General features: G+C 35.9%; 1 protein-coding gene across 7 annotated transcripts in view; it reads right to left on the bottom strand.

Annotated features, from left to right (window-relative positions):
• The window catches only part of DLGAP1 (DLG associated protein 1), an 875942-nt gene that overhangs the window by 612564 nt on the left and 236531 nt on the right, over window positions 1-26847 (bottom strand). The gene's annotated exons all lie outside the window — the stretch shown is intronic.

Raw genomic sequence — 26847 nt, 5'->3', positions numbered from 1 at the left:
GGGACTCGATCCCAGGTCTCCAGGATCACACCCTGGGCTGAAGGCGGCGCTAAACCACTGCGCCACTGGGGCTGCCCCATTTATTAAATCTTTATAAAATCTCTTAAGTCCAGTTCTTCCATTATTCCTTTCCAGTTAGAAGTGATTTCTCCTGCCTCTAAACATATCTATACGATGTTAATTCTTTTAAACCTTTACGGTGTAAAAAGAAATATTATATGTGACAGAGAGAAATAACAGAAATGATAAAGCAAAGCAGTGAAAAATATTAACATTTATCAAGGTAAATCTGGATAAAAGGTGTATGAGTGTTCTTTGTACTCTGTATTTTTATAACTTCTTTGTATTTAAATCTTATTTCCAATATTCTTCCTGAAAAATTATTTCCATTCCAATGCTACCGTCCTATATAACCCTATTTTATTCATTAAATAAACATTTTATTGAGTCACATTATATGCAAAACAAAGGGCTTAGAATCAAGCAAGAAAAAAAATGCAAGGTGAATTTTTGACTTCAGTAGCTTTAAAATTTAATTGGTGACAATGGTCAGATATTACATTATTTCATCTTGTAGATGCTTACATTGTTAATTGTTATGGTAATCCTACAAATAATGTAACATTATATTGATTTTATACAGGAGAAAACTGAAGCTCAAATGGCTTAGGGCCACAGACCAAGATTATATACTATCTACAAATGGGGGAGATCTGGAATTTAACCTAGATCTTGTCTGAAAACACGATCTATACTCTGTAATCCATTACATTTTAATGTAACTGTCCAAAAGGTAGGACTATGTGAATGAGACAAACAGAACATGCCAGGTGTTAGAGGGGAGAGAAATAATTTCTATCTGGATTAATGTCAGGGAATTTGTATGAAGGGAAAATCACTAAAGGATGGACAGGATTTAGGTGGGAGGAGCCTCAGGATGGCATGCCCACCAAAGGAAAGCCTGGGTCCATCCAGAAGGTAGTGAGAGCTATGAGGCTAGAGGACATGGTCTTCTATGGGGAGGCTGTGGCTAATTAACTAGGATAGAAGTGCGAGAATCCAGAGGCAAATGTTGGTGTGATTTATAATTCTGCCATATGGTGCTGAGAGCCCTTGGGGAAAGCAATTCATACCTCTGATCTTCAGTTCCCATATCTGCAAACTGGACATGATAACACAAACTTCACACATTTGGGGGAGATTCTATAATACAGTCCTAGATACTTAGTTGTTCTTATAAATATGTCTTTCATTCTGAGCTAAGGAATTTGGACTTCACTGGGTAGACAATGGGAATCTACGAACAATGAAGCTACACAGATCTTCAATACAGTCTTCTTATCTGAACAGTCCTGTGTATATCAGATTTTCTTTTAATACAACCTAGATTTCCTGTAATACAACTCTGTTCCATCATAGTTCAATCTGCTTGTTTGGTTTCCCATTGTGCACAGAGTGAAGCTGAAATACCTTCATTTGGAATCCAGGGTTCTGCTCAAGCCTCATTTCCCAGCATTCCTGAAACCTATTTTCGAAATGGGCTAAACTCATCTATTCAGAGTCTCCTCAAAGTAGGGTGGATGACCAACTCACCCCAATTTACCTGGGATTAGTACTGAAATTCTTGTGTCTGGGAAACCCTGCTCTCCAAGGGAACTGGAAGAGTTGATCACCCTACCTCACAGGACTTACACTTTCTCAAGTCCCCACATATTTGACTTCTTCCCCTGTGTTGCTCTAATAGGAGGTGTATACCTTGCAAAGCTAATCCACAAACACCATACCATGATCATTTGGATCACCTGGTGTGAATGGAGCAGATAGCACTTAGAGGAGAATTATAACTGAGCTCCTTAGATTGGGATCAGATACTGAAGGGTTTTCATTTTATGTTTTTTTTTTTTTTAACTGTTTACTTGGAAATAAAATTTAAATACAAAGAAATTGCAAGAATACAAATAGTACAAAGAACACTCAGATCTTTTACTCAGATTCACCTGTATAAATGTTAATGCATTTTACACCTTTGCTTTATCAATTGTGTTTCCCTCATTTCCTCTCTCTCACACACATCTATGTATTTTTTACGTAAAAAATTGTGAAGATTTTTTGTTTTGTTTTGTTTTTCAAATTGACATAGTCTAGGTATGTTCAGAGGCAGGAGAAACCATTTCGAACCAGAAAGAAATAATGGAGAAACTGGCCTTACACAGCTAGTTACTGGGAAATCAAATGTTCTGACTTTGGCTTTAGGAAGGTAACAACTGCAAGGGTGTGCAATAAAGTCTAGAAAGAAGAAAAGTCTGGAGACAGAGAATATTCTACAGAGTGCTGAGCAGTTCCTGCACCAAGAACCTCTGCTGATGGACAGAAGCTACTCCTGGGTTTGAGTAAGAAAGAAATAATATTCTTTTACTGCCCAAATCAGATAATAGTGCCTCACATTTGTTTGACTATTTGACCTAATTTAATAAGATGATTTATGTCTTAGATTCTTTGCCTTTCTTCTAAAAAATACAGACCCATTTATCAAATCCATTCTCTCACCTTGGACATTTATAAATGGGGGCACAAAATTAAAGACCATGGAAAGACCTAGACCCCTGTTACTTTGCATGATGGACAAGTTTCTCAGCAGAGTTAAACCAGATGAGTTAAGTAGTAACTCAGTATATTCTTCACTCCAGAAACATTGGAATTCTGCTTTTAATTATCATTGAAATGCCACCAGAGATACATTTAAGCAGTTTTTGATAAGATACAAGCTAACAAACTGTATCCAACTGCTACAGGGAGAATTTTTTAATTTCACAGTTGGGTGAAAAATATACTACTGCAGTATAAAGGAGAAAATTCAGTAATGGCTATCTGGGACAGAAGAATATACATCAGTAAACGAGAAGTAGCACTATCATCTTGGTAAAACACACTTTTATACATAACAAAATTCAAAGCTCCTCTATCTGATCTTATAGGAGTTCAAGGGCCCACTAAGCATCTTTACTACTCTATGTGGACAAAAATCAACCTTTAATTTACTTTCTTAGTCCCTTGTTAAAATCTCTTTGGATTTTTTTCTCCTTTTGAAGTGTCTGGTATTTTGGTGTTCTTGCTTCTCACATGGTCCTTATTTATGTGTTCTTCTAATAAACAAACACATCTACACCTGCCACTTTGGGTGGATAATGTTCTGTTTGCTCCAAGGAAAGAGATTATTAGGGGAGTTCTTACTGAGACAGTAGTAGCGGTGGTAATAACACAGGGGCTCTTTTCTTCTTTTAAAAGAAACACCAAGGGCAACACATGTATCCCAATCTGTAGAGCTAAGTGCAGCCAATTAAAGAGAAGATGAGGTAAGGATCTGCAGAACCTCAGGCTCAAAATTAATTCATAGGGTAGATCTGGGGCCTGCTTGTATGGGCTGGAGAGATTATGCTCTTCTCTTCCCAAACCAGGGGATCTGTGTAGCTTGACCATGACCACAGACAAAATACACACACCATGGAAGCTGGCAAATACCACATATCTTATTCTGAAAGTTGGTTATGAAACATTACCAGCAAACCATTGCCTACACAAGACCTTCGGGTTATGACTCAGGCTTTATGAATACTGGATCATAGACAGGTAGAGAATTGAGTAAAGAAAAAAGTGTTGAGCTATTGTCTGTCAATAAGTTGTTGTCTATCAATAGTTGATAATACTAAATTCACTTTGTAAGCAGCATGAGGAAGTGAACAATGTTTGGAGAAGATGGTGAACAAGGAAGGAAGGATTTTCAAATCAAGATGATCATAGTTGGGGTCCTTAAAAACAGCAACTATAAACAAATCTCTGTTACTTCACAGACAAACTAATGGCTAGTGGTTACAGAAACAAAAGCTGCCAAGAGAGCTAAAAGACAACAAGAACTAAAAAAACAAGAAAACACTTTTAGAGAAAAAAATACATGAAATCTAATTTTGGCATGCTGATTACGTAAGAAAGTTGAACACACATGTCATGCTGAAAGCCATCAGTACCTTTTGCACATAACTGTGTCTACCAAGCAAATGACTTTCCCTAATTGAGGTTTTTGTTTCTTTTTTTTTAAATAGACAACTTTAACTGTAGCACAAAATTGAATGACTGTTAATTGATTTAATGTGAAAGACTAACTGAGGAAGTAAGTATTTAGAAAGAAGGCAGGTAGATCATAGCTTCATAGATTGCATAGATGGTATGAGAACAGACAGATTGAAGAGAAGATTCCCTTGTATATTATTTACATTTTTAAAAAAATATTATGTATCATATATATCTACATGTATTTTATATATTTGTGTGTATATCTGTGCATAATCACTAAAATAGGCAGTTTAGAGAAACAAAAAATTATTTCAAGGTAAAAGTCATATCATCAACCTGTCTCCAATATGTTTTGCACTGTCATTTCACTTTCCTAAGCTTTTCACCTTGTTTTTAGCTTTTAAACTATTACTCTTTTAAAATGTTGTGGTTACCTTAGGTAGTCCACATCCTCTTTCCTTCAAACAGGTAAGATATATGGATTTTATCCTTTCTTCCGGAATCCAAGAAGAACTAAGTACCACGTAGGTTTCCTTGGAAGACAATCAAATAGCCTTTATATGTGTTTCACGTAGAATCATTTCTTTAACAATGCTAAGTGTTAGTCATACCTGTAAATTTATTCTGCCTCTACTGTCTACTACTAACATCTGAAAATACTTTACTTTTTGTCACATCAACTATGGTCTGAGTAGTTGTAATTTTATTTTTCCAGAAAGCTTTCACAGTAAAAAAGAGATCCAGGAGTATTTTCTCATCTTGTTACAGGGAGTGACAGTACAGAATGTGCATAAGTGCCTACACATAAAAGTTAATAATATTCTACGAGGAGTCTGTTTTTAGGCTAATAGAACTGGTTTACGCAAAGCAAATCTGTACAGCAAAAAGAACAAATTTCTTTAAGTGTGTGGAATAATTCTGTATAAAATTTGAGAAAAAGTGACCTCTTCTTTTCTCCCATTGGATCTAAAATAATTAAATGAATTCAAAGGCTCAGCCACTTTACAAAGGCTTTTTAATTGCTCATATTGATCAAGACATAAATTTGTTTCTGCAGTGTAGTGTGACATTAAGTACCAGAACCAAATGCTGGGGAAAGAAAATTCACAGCCATCCTAATATTACCAAATGGCAGAATAAGTATTTATATTTGTTAATATGGGGATGAGGATCATTTTTTTTTTTGGGGGGGGGACACCAGATAGCTAAGTCTTTACTGGTGAATGGTGTATTAAAATAGACTTTTTCAGAAGTCAAAAATTCTCCCACTGGACTTTAGCAGGCCATAATTTACTTTATCCAGAGAAGACAAACAAACCTTATAATGTAAACATTAGGTCATTCTTCTAAATCTGTTCAATAAATTGGGATTAAACATAAATCTCAGCGACAGACACGCTGATTTTGTCCAATGGTGGTGTTAAGTATGAACAGACCTCTGCCTTTTCATGTGCTTTTTTTAGTGCTAGGAATGGCATCTACCTATTTTGTCACATAGAACTATAATTCTGGTGTCCCATCATGCAAGCTACTACCTGTATGCAGTTTTAATGGAGTAATTCTAAGTACCTTGCAAAAGTCATGGATATTTTGAAGCCTGAACACATGTGCTCAGAGTCGACTCCAGGACTATCCCTCAGAGATCCTTCCATGGCAACAATTCTCTGGTTCCTTTGATGTTTTGTGAACATCCCATCTTTCTATTAGATGGTATATTCTCCTTGTCGTTCTTTCCCTATTTATCATTTTATTCCCAGGGCTCTGGACCGTGCCTGTTGGACACTATTATTTCAATATATAGTGAATGTATGTAAGGTGTGAGTGAATGTTCCTGTAAATGCTCCCACGTGTGTACCAAGCAAGTATTTGTATTTAAACTCTGAATCTCTCTTTAAAGTATATTACTTTATGTTTTATATGGAGATGTTAAGTGCTGAAGTACTAAGGACTAGAACTATTTTTTAGAGAAATTCCCCTTTTTAAGTCTTACTATGTTCATATTGTGTGTGTATAAAACACATGTGCTATATATCTATATATAATTTATAACATATGATATACAGAAGATTGTTTAAAAATACACACAATCATGCATTCATAGTCAAATGAGTATATAAATGAATTCAATCAGATGACAAGCCAAGTATAATTATCAACATTTTCTGTATTGTTGCAATGAAATTTGGGCTATGGCACAATTATTTTCCTGAAAATGTGACCAAAGAGAATAACCCTTCTTATGAAAAAACTAACGATATTTCTAAAGTAAATCAACAACTTATTTTGTTCAAGAATAAATTGTGTAATTGGAATTTATATCTAAAGAACATTGGTATCTGATTATTTTTTCTCCTTGTTATGATTGATAAAAATTAATTCTGGTAATTTTTCAGAAAAAATATAGTACACATTTATGTGTTCTTATTTCTTTGTGCTAATCGATTTTATCTTAAAAATGTCATACTTTCCTTTGTCTCTATATACTTGTGAATTTAAAACACAGTCATTCATTCAATTTCAAAAATTTATTGAAAACCAACTTATATTAGGCAGTATTTTCCGATTGGATTCATTCCTATAGGTTACTTCAAATTCTCTCTGCAACAGTGCAAAACATCATTTAAAGTCAATGACAGGTTAAGTTAAATCAAATAAATTCACTTGGTAGACATTTTAGTCATTGAATTTCTTGGCAGAAATAATATGCTTGCAGATATTTTTAAATGACATTGCTGTCAATGGTTTATTTCACATTTAGTCATATTAAAGTTTATCTCATTATAAAGACTCTCAAAAATTATGAACTATTACTTTTTCTTTTGGGGGGGTTCCTTTCCAATTTGTAGGGGATAAAATATTATAAACATCCAGGAATCATGCTACCAAAAATGTTAAAAATTGCATTATTTCTGAAAGACATCTTCATATAATGAAGGTTGTGCAACTAGCCTTTTTTTTTTTACCAATGACTTTGCAGTATTTTATGCATAAAGTATTAAAACTGCTTTTGTTAATTCTCATTACTGATATAGTTTTTATTTCAACAAGGCCTCCCCAGATGTTGCAACTAGTTCTTTTGATTACTGGAAAATATTACTTAAAAATAGTAGTAGCTTAAAAGTATGTCTTAATAAAGTTCTATCACATTTAGGATGAGAAATTTTAACTTCTGTAATACATCATCTAAAAAGGAAGCATTAAAACTACAAAACTCTGATGCAAGAAATCAAAGAAAAGCTAAATAAATAAGAGACTTAATACTATTAAGGTGTTATGTTTTCTCAGTCTCATTCTATTGATTCAACAGAATCCCAATCAAAATCCTAACAAATTATGTTATGGATAGTGACAAACTGCTTCTGAAGTTTATATAGAAATGCAAGATACCCAGATAGCTGGCACAATTTTGAAGGAGAAAACAAAATTGAAGGAATGACACTATCTGACTTTAAGATTTGCTATGAAACTACAGTGATCAAAACAGTGCAGAGTTCATGAAGGTGGAGACAAACAGATAAATAGAACAGAACAGAGTCCAGAAACAGACCTGCACAAAGGTAGTCAACTGACTTTTGACAAAAAGCATAGACAGTTCAATGGAGAAAAGACAGACTTTTCAACAAATGGTGCTGAGACAATTGGCCATCCATACGCAAGCAAATGCACACAGACCTTATGAAGGAACAAGTATTCTCATTCGTTACTGATTGGAGAGTGGCACAGCTACTTCGGAACAAAGTCCAGCAGTTCCTTACAAAGCTTAACATAGTCTCACAATACAATCCAGCAACTGCACTCCTAGGTACTCATCCAAATTAGTTGAAAAGTAATGTCCATGCAAAAACCTGCATACAAGCTCATAAGTGCTAAAACTGGAAGCAGCCAAGATGTCCTTCAGCAGGTGAATAGATAAATTGTGGTACATCCATACAATGGGATAATACTCAGCAATGTAAAGAAATGAGCTGTGAAGCTACAAAAAAGAAATGGAAGAATTTTCCAAACATATTGCTAAGTGAAAGAAGCCAGTCTTAAAAAGCCACTATGGTTTTAATTATATGACATTCTGGAAAAGGCAAAACTAATATAGACAAAAAAATGACTAGTGGCTGCCAAGAGTTCAGGGGGAAGAAGGATGAGTACATGGAATGCAGGGGATATTTAGGGTAGTGAAACTATTCTGTATGATTCTGTAACGGTGGATATGTGACATTATACATTTGTCAAAACTCAATGTACAACACAACGAGAACTCTAATGTAAACTAAGGACTTTAATTAATATTAATGTATCAGTAAAGACTCACCAGTTGTGAAAAAATGTACCACATTAATGCAAGATGTTAATAAAAGGATAAACTGTGTCCAGAAGGGGGTATATATGGGAATTTTCTGTGCTTTCTGCATATATAAAACTGTTCTAAAAAAGAAAAAATCTACATAAAAGTTAATACTACAATATATGTTAACTGGAATTTAAATAAAAACTTAAAAAATAAGACTAAAAAAGGTAGATATTGTCACTCTCCATATATTACGAATTTTCAGTGAAACTTTGGAACTATGAAGAAACAGCAGTAAATTTGCTATCACAGAAGTTCTAAGGACCAGTTTTTTTCTCTTTAAAATACAAGTAAAATTTTAAATTTCTTTTCTAGAAATAATGCTAAACTATCCTTGGAATAGAGAAAATTATCTGAGAATAACTGTTTTCATTTGAAGTATTTCAAAGCATATCACTCTTAAGTGAAAAATCATTAAATAAGAAACCGATAGTATAAAAAAAATCTTTTTATTCTCTTAATTTAGAAAGAAGAAGTATCTAGAAAGAAGGTACTTAGCATACACCTTCTTACCAACGGTTACAAATTTTGGTTTTTTCCTTCATGGAGGTATATTTGAAAATAATATTTTCCTTTATGTGACTGCTTTTTTTTAAATTTAGCACATCAAAATACATGTGCTATGACAGATGGAAAATGACATTTTTTTCCTACAGTTTTACATTTATTTCTATACCTTTCATGATTGCATCATGACTTGTATGATTACTCCATGAGATCTGATAACCAAAGTGTATTTCTAAATATTCAACCTAACAATTCATATCAAAGAAGTTTTTATATAAATTTTAATTTAAATAAAGCCTGAATGCTAAATAAGGAATACCATAGATACACTATTAATCAGAATTCTACAAGTCCCCAAGTAGTACTTACATAAGATTTAATTATAACTGAAAAGTATATCTGTTCTCTCCATCTCCAATACCCTTCCCTTATCTAGGCCATTACCATCTTTTTCCCAGGCTACTTTAATAGCTTCCTGACTGTTCTCTCTGCCTTCATTTTCCTCCTTTCTAATCCATTCTGCAGAGAATACCCATTGAGATCTCCCTTAAGTGCAATGTGATCACGGCACATGTGTACTTAAAATCGTTCAAAGGCTCCAAGCACAAAGTTTACTCTTTTCTCCCCTCTTCTCTGCTGTCTTTCATTCTTCAGGACTCAGCTTATATGGTACCTCCTTAGGGAAGTACTCTGTGAGCTCCTTCAGAGCACTTAGCCATCTGTAGTGATACAGTGATCTATAGAATTACCTGTTTGCTTCTCGTCTCTTTCAACACAAAATAAGCTCCGTGGATGCACAAAGCTTGTATCTATCTCCAAACTTAGCACAGGGCACACAGCACATAGATGTTCAATAAATGTTTTTTAAATTTTATGTATTGATGACATTTCTAAATCATCACAAAGAAACAAAAAGTAACAAGGGATTCACTGCAAAGAGATGACAGAGGAAGAAGGAAAATCAAATTTAGATTACTAACTTGCGCAATATATTTGGTTTAGGACATTGTTTCTTTTTCTGACCATTAAAGGGTTCTCTTGTATAATATTTCTGATATGTGAGGGATGGGCATTCTATGTCATAATCTATCTCCCATTGTCCTGAGAAAAGCCATTAAAAAACCCAAAAGCTTTGGTTTGAATTTCTGTTCTGTTTTAAAGTGCCTGATGAGTCCGTTGACTGAACAAGAGAAAGCAGAGTGGTCCTCAGCCTTAACACGCATGGATTACATCAGTGTGACACTCAGAGAAGGAACAGGGATTTTAGAAGCGTAGCATTTGATAACCACTGTGACTCGTTCTCCTTCCCCCAAACAGCCAGTTCTTAGAAGTGGTAACAGAGTAAAATTAGGTAATTTAATCGTTATGATCAGAAGCTATCATGGGAACACATTTACCCTGTAACCCCAACTAATTTGAACTCGTTCTCTGACACTGCTCCTTAAGGCACCTTATTAGAAGGACGTAGCTGGAAAAGACTTGTACAGGGAGAAGCTGTTGATCTTGCCTATTTCTATGATCCTGCAACATAACCCCTGAGAGGAATCAACCTTGAAGCCAAGAGGAAGCAGCCAAGGGAAGATGTTGAGGAAACAAGCAGCAGGCAAAAGGGAAGAGCCAGTGTTCCCTAACGTGGGAGAAGAGAACCCAATGAGGTTAAGGTTGTGGCAGACAGCAGATCATGGGTTCTGCAGGCTTGGGAGGAATTCAAGCTATGTTTTGGACACACCGTTGACAGAAGTTGTTAATGAACTGCAACGTGAGAAGATAGGCAGAGATAGGAAGCAACTTCTCACGGAAAGATGGCACTAATCCAAATTCCAGGAAAACACATCTTAAAGGCCCTTAAAGGCTGATATAAAACTACATAGTACAGTGGGTTTTCACATTTCCCCTTACTGAGGTTCACTTTAAATTTCTATGTGCTATTTGTGCAGGCTGCCACCTGCACTGAAGAGCTAGCCACTGAACAGAAGTGGATGTCAGTGCCATCCGGGACGTCGTTACACTCCAGTGAGTGCACTAAAGGGTCAATGGTCTCCATGCTCTCTGGGATGATGATATGGCTTCTCTGGGGCATGCTGCAGAGGACAGCCTGAGCTGGATGAAGGCCTGGCCTGGATTTCAATACTGGGATCCTGCCAGCGCTGGCTAGCTTCATTTTTTAATCTCATTTTATAGATGTTTTCTTTATGTTTTCCAAATTATGCATACATTATTGAAACTAGGTCAAAAATGAAAGCATCAGTTGAATGACATTAATAACTCACCTCTTTGTTTCCATTTAAATATAAGGCTTAGGGAAGGTTTGCAGTTGTACTAAGTAGAGCCAATATGATAACTATGAAACTGCCCAGAAACAAGAGCTTTTGCGGGAGGAAAAAAGAGTCAAACACTACACTAACACCAATTTCAATCCTGGAATCTATGAAGAGATTGATTTAACAACAAATAAAATTAAACAGCTTTACAGTTTTTGATTAAAAAAAGACATGATTATAGCAATAACTATATCCACAGGATTTTATAAATGAATGTTTTGATGATATCTGAAGATGTCTTTTATTCATGTTTTATAAATATTGGTTCAATAGATAGTGAATGAATGCGAGGAGGGAAATTTGTTTGAAACAAAGCTGAAAGCTGGAGTTCTATATAGTCTCTTCTACATTGGCTCCTTGACTTTTCTGTTTTTATTATGGTTTTGAAGTCCAGGTAAACTCAAAAACATCCACATCAATAAAAATAATTTTTTAATGACTCAGGTCCAAATGCTAATGTGAAAGTCTAGAAATTTAACAGAATAACATAGATATAGAAGAGGTTAGTTTTCAGCAGCTATTATTTTAAAGAGTTTTCTTGGTCTTTTCAAATATGGAAACTGAAGCTGAAATTTTGGAAATACCTCTTAATGTTAGTGAGAAATACAGAAACAAAGGGATTAATTATATATATATATGCACACACACAAAGGGATTGAATGTATATATTATATAAATATATATATATAAATTCTTAAATCATTATCTTTGGTGCACATAAAAAATCTTATCAAATTGGAATAGTAAATTCAAGGCCAAAACAATCTTTTTTTTTTTTATAAGGCCAAAACAACCTTAAAATTGTTTACAACTGACACCAAAGGCTTCTTGTATATATAATATATGTAGGTATTTAAAACATGTTCTAGCATTTTGTGATTTTAGGATGTCTTCCATTATGTAATAGAGTTTATAGGATTATTTGCTTTAATTCACAAAGATCATGTGAAGAAAAAAATATGTCAAAAAAAAGAAATTACCCCCATCACTAATGATTAATTTTTTTAGAGAAACAATATAATATAGAAAGGTACCAAATTTTTATCACAGAGTCTATCGTGCTTTTGAAGATTCTTAAATTAAGCAATTTCCATCCAAGATTCATGAGATGTAGAATACAAAAGAGTATAAAAATAATTTTTCTCTCATTAAAAACAACCCCATGAAAAAACAAGGCACTGGAGAACCAATGTGCATCTTTACCAACTCTTAAACCTATAGGCAACCATAAGTAGAAGAAGCTTCAAATGTGTTATGCCTGTTGCCCCCATTATGTTTGCTTTACTCTAAAAATGATGAGAGATGGAAATTTGTATGCTGCTTATGATGGCTTGATTTTTCAATCATTATCAGAAGATCAGATGATACTATTTTTTTCATTGAAGACTGGTTTTATAAGGACAGCCTTATTCCCTACAGCAAATGTCACACTCAAAGATGAGGGAGTTTGCAGACAGAAGATAAACTTTAGGAATAAGAAAATCAGAACACAGAAAAGACACACTCTACTTGCATCCTGGTTATTGCTATTATCTATCAGTTGGTTGTCTTTCACACCCCATGACCCAGGCAGGGTAAATAAGGCTCGGCAGGTACTTGGTCTACTGTTAGTACAGCAAAAGGGATGAGGATGGGAGTTCCTGAAGAAATTAATAATAAAAATACCATATGATCCAATAATTCCACTACTGAGTAATTACTCAACAAAACTGAAAACACTAATTCATTTTTTTAAAGATTTTATTTATTTATTCATGACAGACACACAGAGAGAGAGAGGCAGAGACACAGGCAAAGGGAGAAGCAGGCTCCACAGAGAACCCGATGTGGGACTTGATCCCAGGTCTCCAGGATCACACCCTGGGCTGCAGGCGGCACTAAACCGCTGCGCCACCGAGGCTGCCCCTGAAAACACTAATTCAAAAAGCTATATGTACTCCTATATTTACTATAGTATTACTATTATTTGCAGTAGCCAAGATATGGAAGCAACCTGTGTCAATTGATAGTTGGGAGGATAAAGAAGATATGGTGCATACATATACAATGGAATATTACTCAGTGATGGAAAGCATGAGATCTTGCCATTTGTGACAACATGTATGGACCTAGAGGGTATTATGCTAAGTGAAATATGTCAAGACAGAGAAAGACCAATACCATATGATCTCACTTATATGTGGAATCTAAAACACAAAACAAACAAAAGCAGAAACAGAGCCATAAGTAATAAGTACAGAGAACAATCTGATGGTTGCTGTGGAGAGATGGGCAAAATGGGTAAAGAAGAGTGGGAGGTGCAGCCTTCCACTTATGGAATAATAAGTCTCAGAGATAAAAGGCACAGTACAGGGAGTACAGTCAATGGTATTTTGATAGCTTTGTATGGTGACAGTAGCTACATGTCCGGTGAGCATAGCCTAATGTACAGAGTTGTCAAATCACTATGTTGTTCACCTGAAACTAACTTAACATCGTGTATAAACTATATTTCAATGAAAAAACCCTTAAAAATAAGAAAAGAGGGCAGTAATGGGGATGTGCAGCCAGTGCCTCATTTCAGTGCTTCAACAATGCAGTACTGGATACCACTGCCTGCCAAGTGCCCAGTGAGGCCCTTGTGGAAAGGAAGAGTCAGGAGTCCATTCTTATGAACATTACAGTAAAGGAGACACCTATTAAGTGCCATGCTAATGAATAAATTATTACAAACTGGAAAAGGGCCATGGAGAAATGGTCTGTGAGAGAAAGGGAAGAAATTGGAAAGAAAAAAAGAAATAAGGAAGAAATCCAACCTCACCTGGTTACAGGCAAAGCTTCTATGGATGATCTGTTTAGGGAGTAAAATGAAGGTTCTTTGCTCCTAGCTTGAGAAAAAGAGAAGCACCAATCTGCTTGCCATGTGGATCTTATTTGAGAACTATTCATTAATTATTTATAAAACACATTTCCTACATGAGTAGGGTTTACGTATTGTCTACAATACAAATATGTGACAGAACTTCTACTTCCAATGTGCTTATTGACTACCTGGACAGAAGGATATACTGTTATGGACAAGGTAGAGGGTGAGAGAAGAATAAGAAGGAACCAGAAGAGTATAGGTAAAGGTTATCACAGTGATGAATCTGCCTTGAGCAAGTGCATGGAGTCTATTGTCATTTAAAAGATTTTAAATTAAACTGGTTTAAATTAAACTGGTTTTGTGCTAGATACTTACATTTCTATCATTTTCTTCTTGACTTCTTTTTGTTAAGATTTATTTATTTGAGAGAGGCAAGGAATAAGAGTTAGGGGAGGGGCAGAGGAGAGCATCTCAAGCAGACTCCCTGCTGAATGTGGAGCCTGACTGGTGAGTGGCAGGCACTTGATCTCATGACCCTGAGATCATGAGCCAAAACCAAGAGTTGGACCCTTAAATGACTGAAACACCCAGGCATCCCCTCATGACCCATTTTATGTAATTTGACAGCATTGCAAATACACATATTTTTGTGATCCATCTTTCACAAAGAGAGGCACAAGTAAATGGATATTAAGGGAAAATTAGGGAAGAACAAAAGCAGCAACCCTTCAAGAGTGAGTCCTTCCAGACTGGGAGAACCTCCCAAATACAGCAGGAGGCAGAAAGACCAGAAATATAAAGAATGTGGAGGAGGCCCTGCTGGCACATTGGATTGTAGGGTTCTTGGGAGGATATAGGGCAGAGATTTTGTGGAAATAGGCTGATCTCAAAATGCGGAGGACCTAGAATGATAGAATTCTAGGAGTTTGGATGTGAGTCTCTGGCAGCATCAGGGTGGCCATGATCAGGTCTGTATTTGAGGAAGATAATTCTGGCAATTTGATGTGGCACAGCATGATGACCTTGAGAAGATTTGTGATGAACTGGATGTGAGGGAGGGTAGAGGGAGAAAGTTAAAGAAGTTTCCAATGTGTTAAATGAGATACAAAAGAGAATAAGGGTAGGCGTAGAGGGGGATGATGGTTTCCTCTATGGACATGCAAGGTTCAAGCTGCCAGCACAATATACAGAATTGGAATTTCTAAGAGAAGAGAGGATACAAAAGATTCAGGTGTCAGCTGAAACCTCTAGAATACTGGAGATTTAGCAGGGTGAAAACATTGCCTGAGAAGAGGGAGCCAGCCCTTATTTCTCAGAGGCCGCATAGGTGCTGCAGTAGGTGGGCAGCTGAAAAACTGAGGAGAAAGAAGCTAAAACCAATTCTTATATTTCTAAGACAGGGTCATAACTGATGTTAGACATATACCACATCTGGGAAAGAAACCAGGTTTCTGGGGATCTCAAATCAGTGTTTTACCAGAGAAAGCAATGAGTTCTATCCCTATAAATGCCATGACAATACATATTTTTATTCTTTTAAGTTCTGTCCACTAAACAATCAGTAGATATCATTAAAGAATATATTTGAATAATCCACATTTAAATAATGCCTCAGACAGATGTCATCTTTTCCAATCCTCTAAAATATATTAGGATTGTCACTGATAATAGTGTAACAACTCTCTAATCTCAAATATGAAGTCCCTTAAATTTAATAGGACGAAAGAGTTGCCAGAAATATCAGCAAATGTTTATTAGCTCAAGTTACATGTTGTAGTAAAGGTTCCCATTGTGCAGTTGGTTTATTTAAATATTTTATTTATTTATTCAAGAGAGAGAACAGGAGCAGCGGGAGGGAGTGGGGGGGGGAGGGAGAAGCAGACTCCCCCGCTGGGCCCAAATCAGATGCTTAACCAGCTAAGCCACCCAGGTGCCCCTATGCAGTTTCGTTAAATTACACCTTTAATATGCTCTATTTGGCAGAACTTTAACATGAATAAGGACAAGGTTTTTATGGTATTTGGCCTCAAGCTACAAATAATCTTTCTCCCAGACTCTTTATAGATGTATATCAAATAGTTGGTGCACACTTAAGTTTTCCAATGATATACTTAAAATCAAGTAAAATATCTTCAATATTGGGGCTCCTGGGGGGCTCAGTTAGGCATTGGACTCTTGGTTTTGGCTCAGGTCATGATTTCAGGGTCCTGGGATCAAGCCTCACATTATGCTCCATGCTCAGCAGGGTCTGCTTGAGGATTCTCTCCCTCTCCCTCTCCCTCTCCCTCCACCTCTGCCTCTGCCCCTCCCTCTCCTCTTTCACTCTCTCTCTACCTCCCCAAATAATCTTTTTTTTTTTAAAGATATGTTCGATATTATTATAACAATGTCATTCTCACTTGCAATGGAATGGTGCACAAACACCACAGTGTCTTGTGGCTCAAGCAAAAGCAAGTGTTGGGAGGAGAACAGGAAACTAAGTGGGAGGGTCAGCAAGAGGCATGTTCTGGCTCAAGTGCTCAAGCAGAGATGCAGCTGCACACACACCTGGGTGGTGCTCTACATGAGAGTCCTACCACAAATATACCTTCCTTTTTATTGACAATGAATGATAATAGGGCATTCGTGAGCATGAAAGTGGAAAATGGAAATGCAGACTGAGCCTGTGTGCAAGCAGCTCAAGGAAGCAGCATAGAAGCGCTGATCATCCACTCAGACATCCTGCCCACCCTGAGGGTAAACATCCTTGTCTCTTCTTGCTTGCTTTCAGACATTTTTTTCCTGATTAGGCTAAAGGAGGAGTGATTATAAGCAAGTTGGTATCATTGTTTTCATCAATTTTAATGTGCATTTATAAAAATTGACATCTATGAGACAAGGATGTTTCTTACAGTCAATAGCATATCATAGTTTATGAACCTTTTTTTTTCTGACTCAATGGTATATACAGTGTATTTTTTTTAAAGATTTTATTTATTTATTCATGAAAGACACAGAGAGAGAAAGGCAGAGACGTAGGTAGAGGGAGAAGCAGGCAGGGAGCCTTATGTGGGACTCGATCCTGAGACTGCGGATCACGCCCTGAGCCAGGGGCAGGCGCTCAACTGCTGAGCCACCCAGGCATTCCTACAGTGTATTTTACAACTGGTGCCAGGCTTGGTGAACTAAGATAATTATGTTGGGGGGCTGGGTGACTCAGTCAGTCAAGCATCTGGTTCAATTTCGGCTCAGGTCATGGTCTCAGGATTGTGAGAGGGAGCCCCATCTCCCGCGCTGCACATGGAGTCTGTCTGAGAGTCTCTCTCTCCCTCTGCTCCCCTTCCCCACCTCTCCCTTTCTGAAAAGGGAGATACTTGTTAATATCATCTGACATGTCTGAACTGAGGGGGAAATGTTCTCCCATTTAATCATTGCCTTAAAATAATCACTACACATACAGGGACAATCTCTGATATCTAGATTTGCTTTGAGGTATTAAGTCATTTTTGGACAGCTACAAGAAAACTATTTTAATAAATTAGCTTTAAGACCATGGAAAAAATGGGAAAGCAAAATCCTCCCTCACTCCTTGGCAGTTCTTCCTCCTGAGAGTGTTGGCATTTTGGGTATCAAAAAGAGGATGTGAGAGTCTCATTGTGGTAGAAAAGCATTTCTGTAAGAGCTTTATAGGGAATTAGCAGTAGAGCGATGATAGCTTGACTACCTAGATAAATAATTCCATTCTTCAAAAGGCCCTGAATTGCAATATATTTTTAATTGCCCAGGTTATAAATTTAGTCTCATTATCCAAATACAACTATTAATATTATGGGTGCATTTTCTTCTAGACTTTTCTAAAGAGCATATTCTACACTGTTATTGTAAGCATATGTAATTTCGTATATTGTGTCTATTTGATTACAATGGGATTACAAGTATTTTCTGAGTGCTATCTCGCCTTTGTTAACTGTCATCTTTAACGGCTACAGAATAGTTTCTTAAATGAAGGTACTGTAGTTTACATGTGGTTTTCCCTATTGTTTCCAAAATTTGGAAATATAAAGCTATAAGATTTGTGTATTTTGAAAGATTTCTTTAGACAGAGTGTGAGAAATAAGATTAAGGGTATCAATGGGTATATATTTTATTGTGGCTTTTGTAGAATAAGTATATTAGTTATTTGTATATAATGTATAGTAGGATAGATTATATTTGCACAGGAGTCTAGTGATGATGAACAGCTTTACTTTTATTGTGGGCTTCTTTTTAATAGATAAGAAATTAAACATAATTGCACTTCTTTTATTAATTATAAGGCTGAATAACTTTCTACATGTTTGCTTGATGATTATGTTTCTGTTTTGTGAACTGTCTGTCCATGCTTATGTATTTATTTATTCATGAGAGACACACACAGAGAGAGAGGCAGAGACACAGGAAGAGGGAGAAGCAGGCTCCATGTGGGGAGCCTGATGCGGGACTTGATCCTGGGACTCCAGGATCAGACCCTGGGCTGAAGGCAGACGCTCAACCACTGAGCCACCCAAGTGTCCCACTTATGTCTATTTATATATTGAGTTACTTTAGCCTTCTCAATTGTTATGATCATTTTGCATAATAAATATGCAACATTCTGTTATGCCTTTTTTTATGGGGATTTTGATACTCAGAAGCTGAAGAAAATTTAAATATTTTCTATTATTTTTATTTTCTATAATAAAATAGAAAATAATTTTCTATTATTTCTATTATTTTTATATATTCTGAAAGCAAAAAATATATATATATATTTTTATATATTTTATATATTTTACCATTCACACATTTGATAAATAGTAGATCAGGGGGATCCCTGGGTGGCTCAGCAGTTTAGAGCCACCTTCAGCCCGGGGTGTGATCCTGGAGACCCCGGATCCAGTCCCGCATCGGGCTCCCTGCATGGAGCCTGCTTCTCCCTCTGCCTGTGTCTCTGCCTCTCTCTCTCTCTCTGTTTCTCATGAATAAATAAATAAAATCTTTAAAAAAAAAAAACTTTCTTCAACTGTTCTTTTAACAAAAAACTTTTAAATTCTTAAGGATTTATTTTATTGCATTATATGAGATGAGGGCTTATACTGATTTCATTACCTTTTTGTTAGCTAAGTATTCTAATATTATATATTGAATAATTTTTCTCTTCTTTGTAGACTTATAATTGTTCTAAAAAGTTATTAAATTTCTATATATATCAGAATCTATTTCTATTCTGGGCTAATCCATCTGTCCACTCTCAAGGTAACAACACATTATGTTAATTATTGTTGGGCAAATGTCTTGCGATTCTGACTTGTGACCTCCTTACTTATTTTTATGTTTTATTTCCTCCTCAATATTCCTGGTGAAATTTAAAAATATTTAGTTTTTTTAAAAAAATATGTTTCTGTTAGGATTACAATAAATCTGTTTAATTGTAGAGAATTGAAATATTTATAATATGTACCATTTTCTTTTTTTTTTTTTAAAGATTTTATTTATTTGTTCATGAGAGACAGAGAGGCAGAGACACAGGCAGAGACAGAGGGAGAAGTAGGCTCCATGCAGGGAGCCCAATGTGGGACTTGATCCTGGACCCTGGGATCATACCCTGAGTCAAAGGCAGACACTCAACCACTGAGCCACCCAGGCATTCCAATATGTACCATTTTCTTTTAGAAATGTCTTCTCTTATGATTTTTAAATTTACATGGATTATATATAATTCTTATTTAAGTGATTACCATCCATTTTATATATTTTGCCAAGATAAATATCTTCATTTTACTTTCTAAAAGAATGTTCACAAAAATTGAACTTATTCTGAATCTTATATCTCTCCAAGTTACCACCATTTTATTAACTGAATTTTCTTCAACTGATTCCTCTTGATCTAAAAGATATTTAAGAAAATGACTTAGAGTAAGAATCACTATTTAACAGTCTTTAATATTTGTAGATCTCTTTTTTTACTGCATTGGTCAAAATTTTCAAAACAATATTAGATAATTATGGTGATACTAAACACCATTATTGTATTTATTTTGAGACAAATGCCTCTAGTAGATCACAGGTAAATTATAATCGACTGACTTTTGTATATAGGTATCTCCTGCTTTTCAAAAGTTTTCATTAGGCCACTTTGCTTTTATGAAATAACTACATTATGACTGATTTTTGCTAACAGAAAGAAATCTGAAGAGGATTTTTGCAAAAAACGAAAACAGTGTTCAGTGTTTGTCTTGCAGTGAGCTATTAGAGGGGTAATATGTCCTCAAGCAGCAAGGGTGGTCCTTGTCGAGCTCTGTCCCCGGAAACTACATTCATTATCTCTACATCAAGCCAACATAGCTTTGAACAGTTTCTGCCGTCATCTGTACTTTATCTTGATTTATTTTGTGTATCTGTTAGCAAGATGTGCCTGAAGGTATCAGACAAGCCAATAAAAGGTTACTTTTTGGGTCTGGGAATTTTTAGAAATGTTTTCACATTAATTAATGGTAATTGCTTCTTCGCTTTATACCATGTGGCTTACGAAAAAATTTCATTGGAACACTAACATTTGGATGGGGCGGGGGACTGTATATTGAAGCTAGGGCAATTCTTGCCTTAATTTCCATGTGTGAAGCAAATGATTGGTCACAATTCCCATTTTAGTGTTACCATTTGTCAATTACACTTCCATTTATCCAACTTAAAGAATTTGCTTCAGAATTCTAGGGAGGTAGGAAAAGCAGGAAATATGAAGGCCCTAGAAAAATTGAGGTCATTTCATTTCATTAGTATCATCATGACTTCATAATGAGAATCTGTTCTGCTCAATTCTATTAGACTTTGAGTAAAATTTGATTAGAAAGACCATATCAAATAGAAAAAGAAAATCCAGTTAAAACCAACATCAATAAGAACAACACATTATGGCAAACCAGGAAAAAGTTAGAAAATATTTCTAAAAGATTAAAAGAAAAAAAAAAACAAGTCAAATTTTATATTTGATAGTGACAAAAGTAGAAGATGCATCATCACACTAATGATGACAAACATTCATTTATTATTACAATTTTTTCAATCTATATGGCTTTGCCTATGTAACAGAATTCATGACGTTTTAGATACCCACTTCTGTTTGGTGGAACAAAGATGGCAGTAAGATTTTACCATTTCTGATCAGAAAGTTTCATTCCATTCTTGGTGAACTATACAGGGCTAAGATGTTTCAGAATAGGACTTATAAAATTAAGCTGGGTATTAAAATGACTAGGCTTTGAGATGTACAACAAAATAAATTTGTTAGGAATAGTAGATAAAGTAGAGAGCATAGCACATGGAGCATGGGTAGCTACTGGTCCAGGGAATAGCACCCAAGGTCATTGAATGTTCAACGGTTGCACATGACACATAAAGATAAGTTTCCTTAAGGAAGTTGGCTTCATACCTGATTGCTAAAATGCAAATTTAGGCAAAGCGTTTTCAAAAATCTTTTAATCTCTAACATTAGTGATGAAACTAATGGTGACTTCTTGGGTATCCATTCTGAAGCCCAACTATATATTCACCAAATCAGACCATAATTCTCTAATAAATATAACAGCATAGTCCAAGGTAGATCAAGATGATGTGGGCATGGCTGTCATCAGTAGATTACTAATGCAGATGAGAACATAATTAAATTCTGACCCCCTAATTTAGGAGATCCTGGAATGTGGCATTCATATACCAGTAAAACATAGCAATAACATAGCCACAAAATCAGAGAAGAGCCACAATTTTTCCCTTATTCACATGGCAACAATTATTCCAACATAAACAACATGTGCTAAGAAATATTTGACTGGGAAACAATACTTGAAATCGTATTGCATTCTAGAGGTACAAATGGACATTGGCAGATAGTCTCTTAAGTGGTCCTTAAATCACTTCATTAGAATATTGAGCTCTTTTAAAAAAAAAGGTGTCATTTTAAAGAGATAGCATAAAATACTCCCAAGTTGCAAAAATACCTTCTTGAAATATCCACTAAATATTTTCAAGGATCTCAAACTGGTCATGAGGAAATACTTTGGAACTAGGTAGACTTTAGTTCCATTTTTTAGATCTTTAATATAGAAGCAGTTCTCAATTAATCTTTTAAAATATGTTTGTTTTGCCCTGAGTTTTTATTTTTATTTTATTAATCTTACTTTAAAGCCTTTTGGTTTCCTAATATCAGGAGCTTTTAGGCTTTTAGGTCTCTTAAAATTGAATGAGAATATGCTCATCATTAATTTTGTCTCCCAAATAATCCCCACCTTCTTCTCTTCCTTCTCTTCATATTTGCTGAGCGCATCTCTAGTTTAAGGTAATGTGCTGGTAAGGTAATGATGACTAATAGTACATAGACCTTAGCTTCAATGAGTTCAGGCCAGTGGGGTTGTAGAAATATACACATCTAATTGCAATGTAACCTGGTAAATTAAGTGATAAATGTACATGTACACAGAGTGTTTTGGAGCATAGAGAATTTTCCCACTCGGGCCTCAGGAGGTCAGAAAGGAATAAAAAGAGGAGGTACCTGGGTTAACATTTAGACACTCTCAAGTCTTTCCTGACATCATTCCCACAAAAACAAGAGGGTTAGGATTACAAGCATTTCTAGATTTGACTGTCAAATAACTCATGGTTCATAGTTTTAAATCTGGTTGACTATAAAACACTTTGTAGTAAAAATAGAAAGCAACAGAAACCCAGTCATTATGTGTTCATTTCCTATAACGTTCAACTCCATTTAATAGCCATAATTCTTTCAACTGTCTGCACATAATAGTGTCAATGAAACCAGAATAATTTGAATAGGTACTAAGGAGCAGACTTTTAAAAATAATTACTTTTTAAAAAATGGTAATATCATCCTCAAAAACATACCAGATTGCTTTGCTTTCCATAAAACCAGGACAATAAGGATGCTATTCTCTTCACCCTCCAGTGAGCTCAAGAGGTGGGAATGTTGCCAAGATATTTCAATGAGCAGGAAGTTTCCCAGGAAATTTCAAAAATATCATTAATACATTTTTATAACAATTATAAAACATATAAGGCTGGCTGTATGTTGCAGTTTTAACTGACAATTGTTTTTTTTTTCCCCCCTAACCACAGTGCATCACTTTAAAAATATCACTCCCCTCCCTCCAATCAATTTTACAATGGAAAATCCAGGGAAGTTTTTTACTCTTGCTTAACCTTGAAAGATACACGGTGTGCTCAAAGGAAAATTTATCATTTAGTTAGTTTTAAAAGATCAAATAGAAACATTTGAAATATAGACAAAGTAAGAGGTAAAAGAATACAGTTTAGAATTGTAAAGGAAAATGTTAGATGTTCTGTGAAGGTCAAAGTCACTCTTTCCCTTATATTCTCTCAAAAGACATATGCATTGAAGTATATCGTGATGGTAACTTGGTGATCCTATTCCTACTTCATTTTTCAGTCTTCCTTTTCATAATTCATTTGAAATTTAGCGTGACCCCTTTCTCCTCAACATATTAGTTATCTATTATAGGTCATACATTTTGAAACTTGTTTTCTCACTGATCACTTAAGGGGAATAATGAGACTTAGGATAATAGATAAGGAAACAAATAATTGCCAGGCACTGCATTAAATGCTTTATTAGAAAATATTCAAGTTGGGATGAGAACCCTGAAAAGGAAGTCAATTTATGCCTGAGGACATTTGAGCATAGCCTTACAGGATTTACAGAGGTTCAAAGAAGGCTTAAGAAGAAAAAGAGTGTATCAGACAAAATATACACAAATCAACACATGCAAAGAATAAGTCAGAACGTGAGGTCCTTTTCTTTTATTATTATTATTTTTTTAAACGTGATGTCCTTTTCATGCTCTGAGGAGATAAGTAGCTGTGAGTCCACAGGTGCCCACTGAATGGGAGGGGAGTAGGAAGGTGCCAAAGCTGGGGCTGGTCCTTGGAAGATCTTACCATGCTGAAGATTTGAGATCTTATTCTTTAGACTTTCATTGTCCCATTGATAGTCACTAACCACATGGGGCTTTTTACATTTAAATTAAAAAGAAATACAAGAACAAATTCAATCCCCTGGTTGTACCAGGCACATTTCAAGTGCTCAGTAGCCATGTGTGACTCACAGCCACCATACTGTACAGCACAGATACAGAATGTTTCCGTATCACTGAAAGTACTATTGGGACAGTGTGTCCTTAAGTAAGGAGAAACCATATCCAACTGTGAATTCTAAAGCAAGAGACTGACCTGATTAAAACTGCACTTGATTAAACAGGTAACTCCTATAGTGTGAAGGATAGGCATAGGGATGATGATGGGACTGGAGTTAGAAGGCCAATAAGAAGGAATTATTTCAGAGACAGAAATAGAACTGTAGCTGTGGGAAAGTGGAGGAAGCTGCCTATTTTAACAAGTTTGGGAGTGGGGGTGGGGGTGCAGAACTAAGAGCACTGGACTAAGTTCAGTGTGGATGCCTGGGAGAAAGACCATGCCTTAACCGGAAGATACTAGGGGAAGTTATAGTGGGCTAGAGAGCAGATATTAGCTAATCTTTTGGCCTGTTGAGTTGTAGGTCCCTGGGCCTTAGGAAGTTTGGGTCAATAGGTATCTGTGAAGTCATTCTCATTATTTTTCCTTTACCATTGGCTTCCTTTCACAATTGCCTAAAACAAGCATTCTCGGCTTTCACCCGACTCTTAAAAGTTTGTTAAGTAAGTTAAACAAGAAAGGAGAATTGAGGCTCAAATTGGGGGGAAAACATGACTTAGTCAAATTTTCAGGGGTTTTGAACCTTATTTTACTATGAAAGCTGCAAGTAAGCAACACAAAGAATACAGGCCAGCTGAGGATACGAGGAAATGGCTCCTGCTATCCAGTGTCACCATCATTAAGGTTCTGAGGTCTGAGGATCACAGTCCCTCAGATATGCTTACATATCTGAGGGACTGTGGCCACCAGCCTTTAATGTCCACCTGGAGCCTGGACAGGGTTCACATCAGCAGTTAAGGGTCTACCTACTGTCAGATAAGGAAATTCTTTCTGAACCACTGTTCAAAGCTTCAGTATTGTACTTTTCATTTCTTCAGGCCATGCCACCACCCCAAACTTCTCTTTTCCATCCTCTATTCTTAGCTATTGAATAAGCCACCTACTTCACAAAAGAGAGGAACATCCTAACTCCCACATCACTCCTACCTTCATTCCTTCCTGTAACTTTCCTGCTCATTTCACAGGAAGGCATTCCTATTTGCTGATTTACAAAAAGATGCATGGAAGCATTGATGAACAATAGTGGGAGACAGGTAGGTAAAAAATAGTTTCTCTAGGATAAGAGTTCACCGAATATGTTTAAATGTTCATGTAAAAGAGACTGCAAAGACCAAGGAGCAGATGATACTGAAGATACAGAAGAGAAAGCCTCCCTGATGTCGTCTCCTACAAAGTTGGAGTAGATGGGATCAAAGCACGGGTGGCACATTGGCACTGAAGTGGAAGGGGAACCACCCTTTCATCATTATAGAAGAAAAGGAGGCAAGAATGCAGACTCTGGAAAGGGAAAGCACCTAACCTGAATCCTAAAGGCTTCAAAAGAATTATTCATTAGGGAGTCACCAAGCCTTCCTGCAGATTGATTCCCTATTCATCTGGCTCCATAGAAGTCATGGCTTCTGGGAGTACCTGGCAGCTTCTTGGCCTTGAGAGACATCAACCCAGAGGCTTTGTCCACGCCTTCCTCTACATAGAATGTATCAGTCTTTGTAATCCCAAAAGAATAAATTGTCACCCACTATCACCTGTTTTTTTGGACCCAATCCCAGATCTGTGTTTCATTTTCTGCCCAGGGATATATTTATCTTGGTTGGAATCCTAACTCTGTCTTGTAATCTTTCCTTTTTTCATTATTTATTTTAAATCATTGATAAGTATAGAGAAGAATGGATGCCTCAAATTGTCAGTTTTTAACCAAAAGTCATAAACATTTTTTGCAGGAATGCTCATGCTACTTTTTCCATTCAAAGGATGATTCCAGGTATCTGTTTCAGTTCAAATACTTAGAATTTTAATCAACCATGAGTATTTGTATCTGTGAAATATTCTTCATAATTTTGAGTGAACACTTAGCTACATAGAGACATTATACAAATCTTAAAATGGAAATTGTTCTGCTTATTCTTGAAACAATCAAAGAGGAAATAAAGCATAATATTTATGCCATTATGATTTCCTGTAGAGACTGTCATCACCTTAGTTACAGGCTGTGATTGGAAGTTCACTAGTAAACTATGTGTTTGGAATATAGATCCTGATTCCTACAGTAAAAATATTAGAAACTGTAATTAGGTTTCCACTTTAACTCAAAAGCAATTTGAGACAAAATATACTTGAAATACCATACATTTGCACAAAATAGTAAAAAGTAGCATATGGAATCATGGCTTGCTTTCCTTTTACACACATTGAAGCACTTTTTGAACCAATGCAAAGCCCAGTGTTGCCTTGCTTGACTAATTTAATGCTCGAGTCTTAGCCACAGGAAGAGCTGGGAGCTTGTTCTAGTCTATTTTCATTATGCAGTAACGTAACATGTTTTTGTAATTTAGGAGGAATGTGTCAATGAGGGAAGACATTTTGATTTCCATAATCTTTAAACCCCAAATAATCAAGATGCCCCTCTCTCACCAAGACCAATGGGGGAAAGAGAGGGAGAAGGGAGGAAAGAAGAGGGAAGAGAGAGAGAGAATATGGATGGGAGCTAT

Source organism: Canis aureus, chromosome 6 (genome assembly GCF_053574225.1).
Source record: "Canis aureus isolate CA01 chromosome 6, VMU_Caureus_v.1.0, whole genome shotgun sequence".
In the NCBI taxonomy this organism is placed as follows: Eukaryota; Metazoa; Chordata; class Mammalia; order Carnivora; family Canidae; genus Canis; species Canis aureus.
Note: the sequence above shows the minus strand (reverse complement) of the source record. Positions and strands in the feature narration are given on the sequence as shown.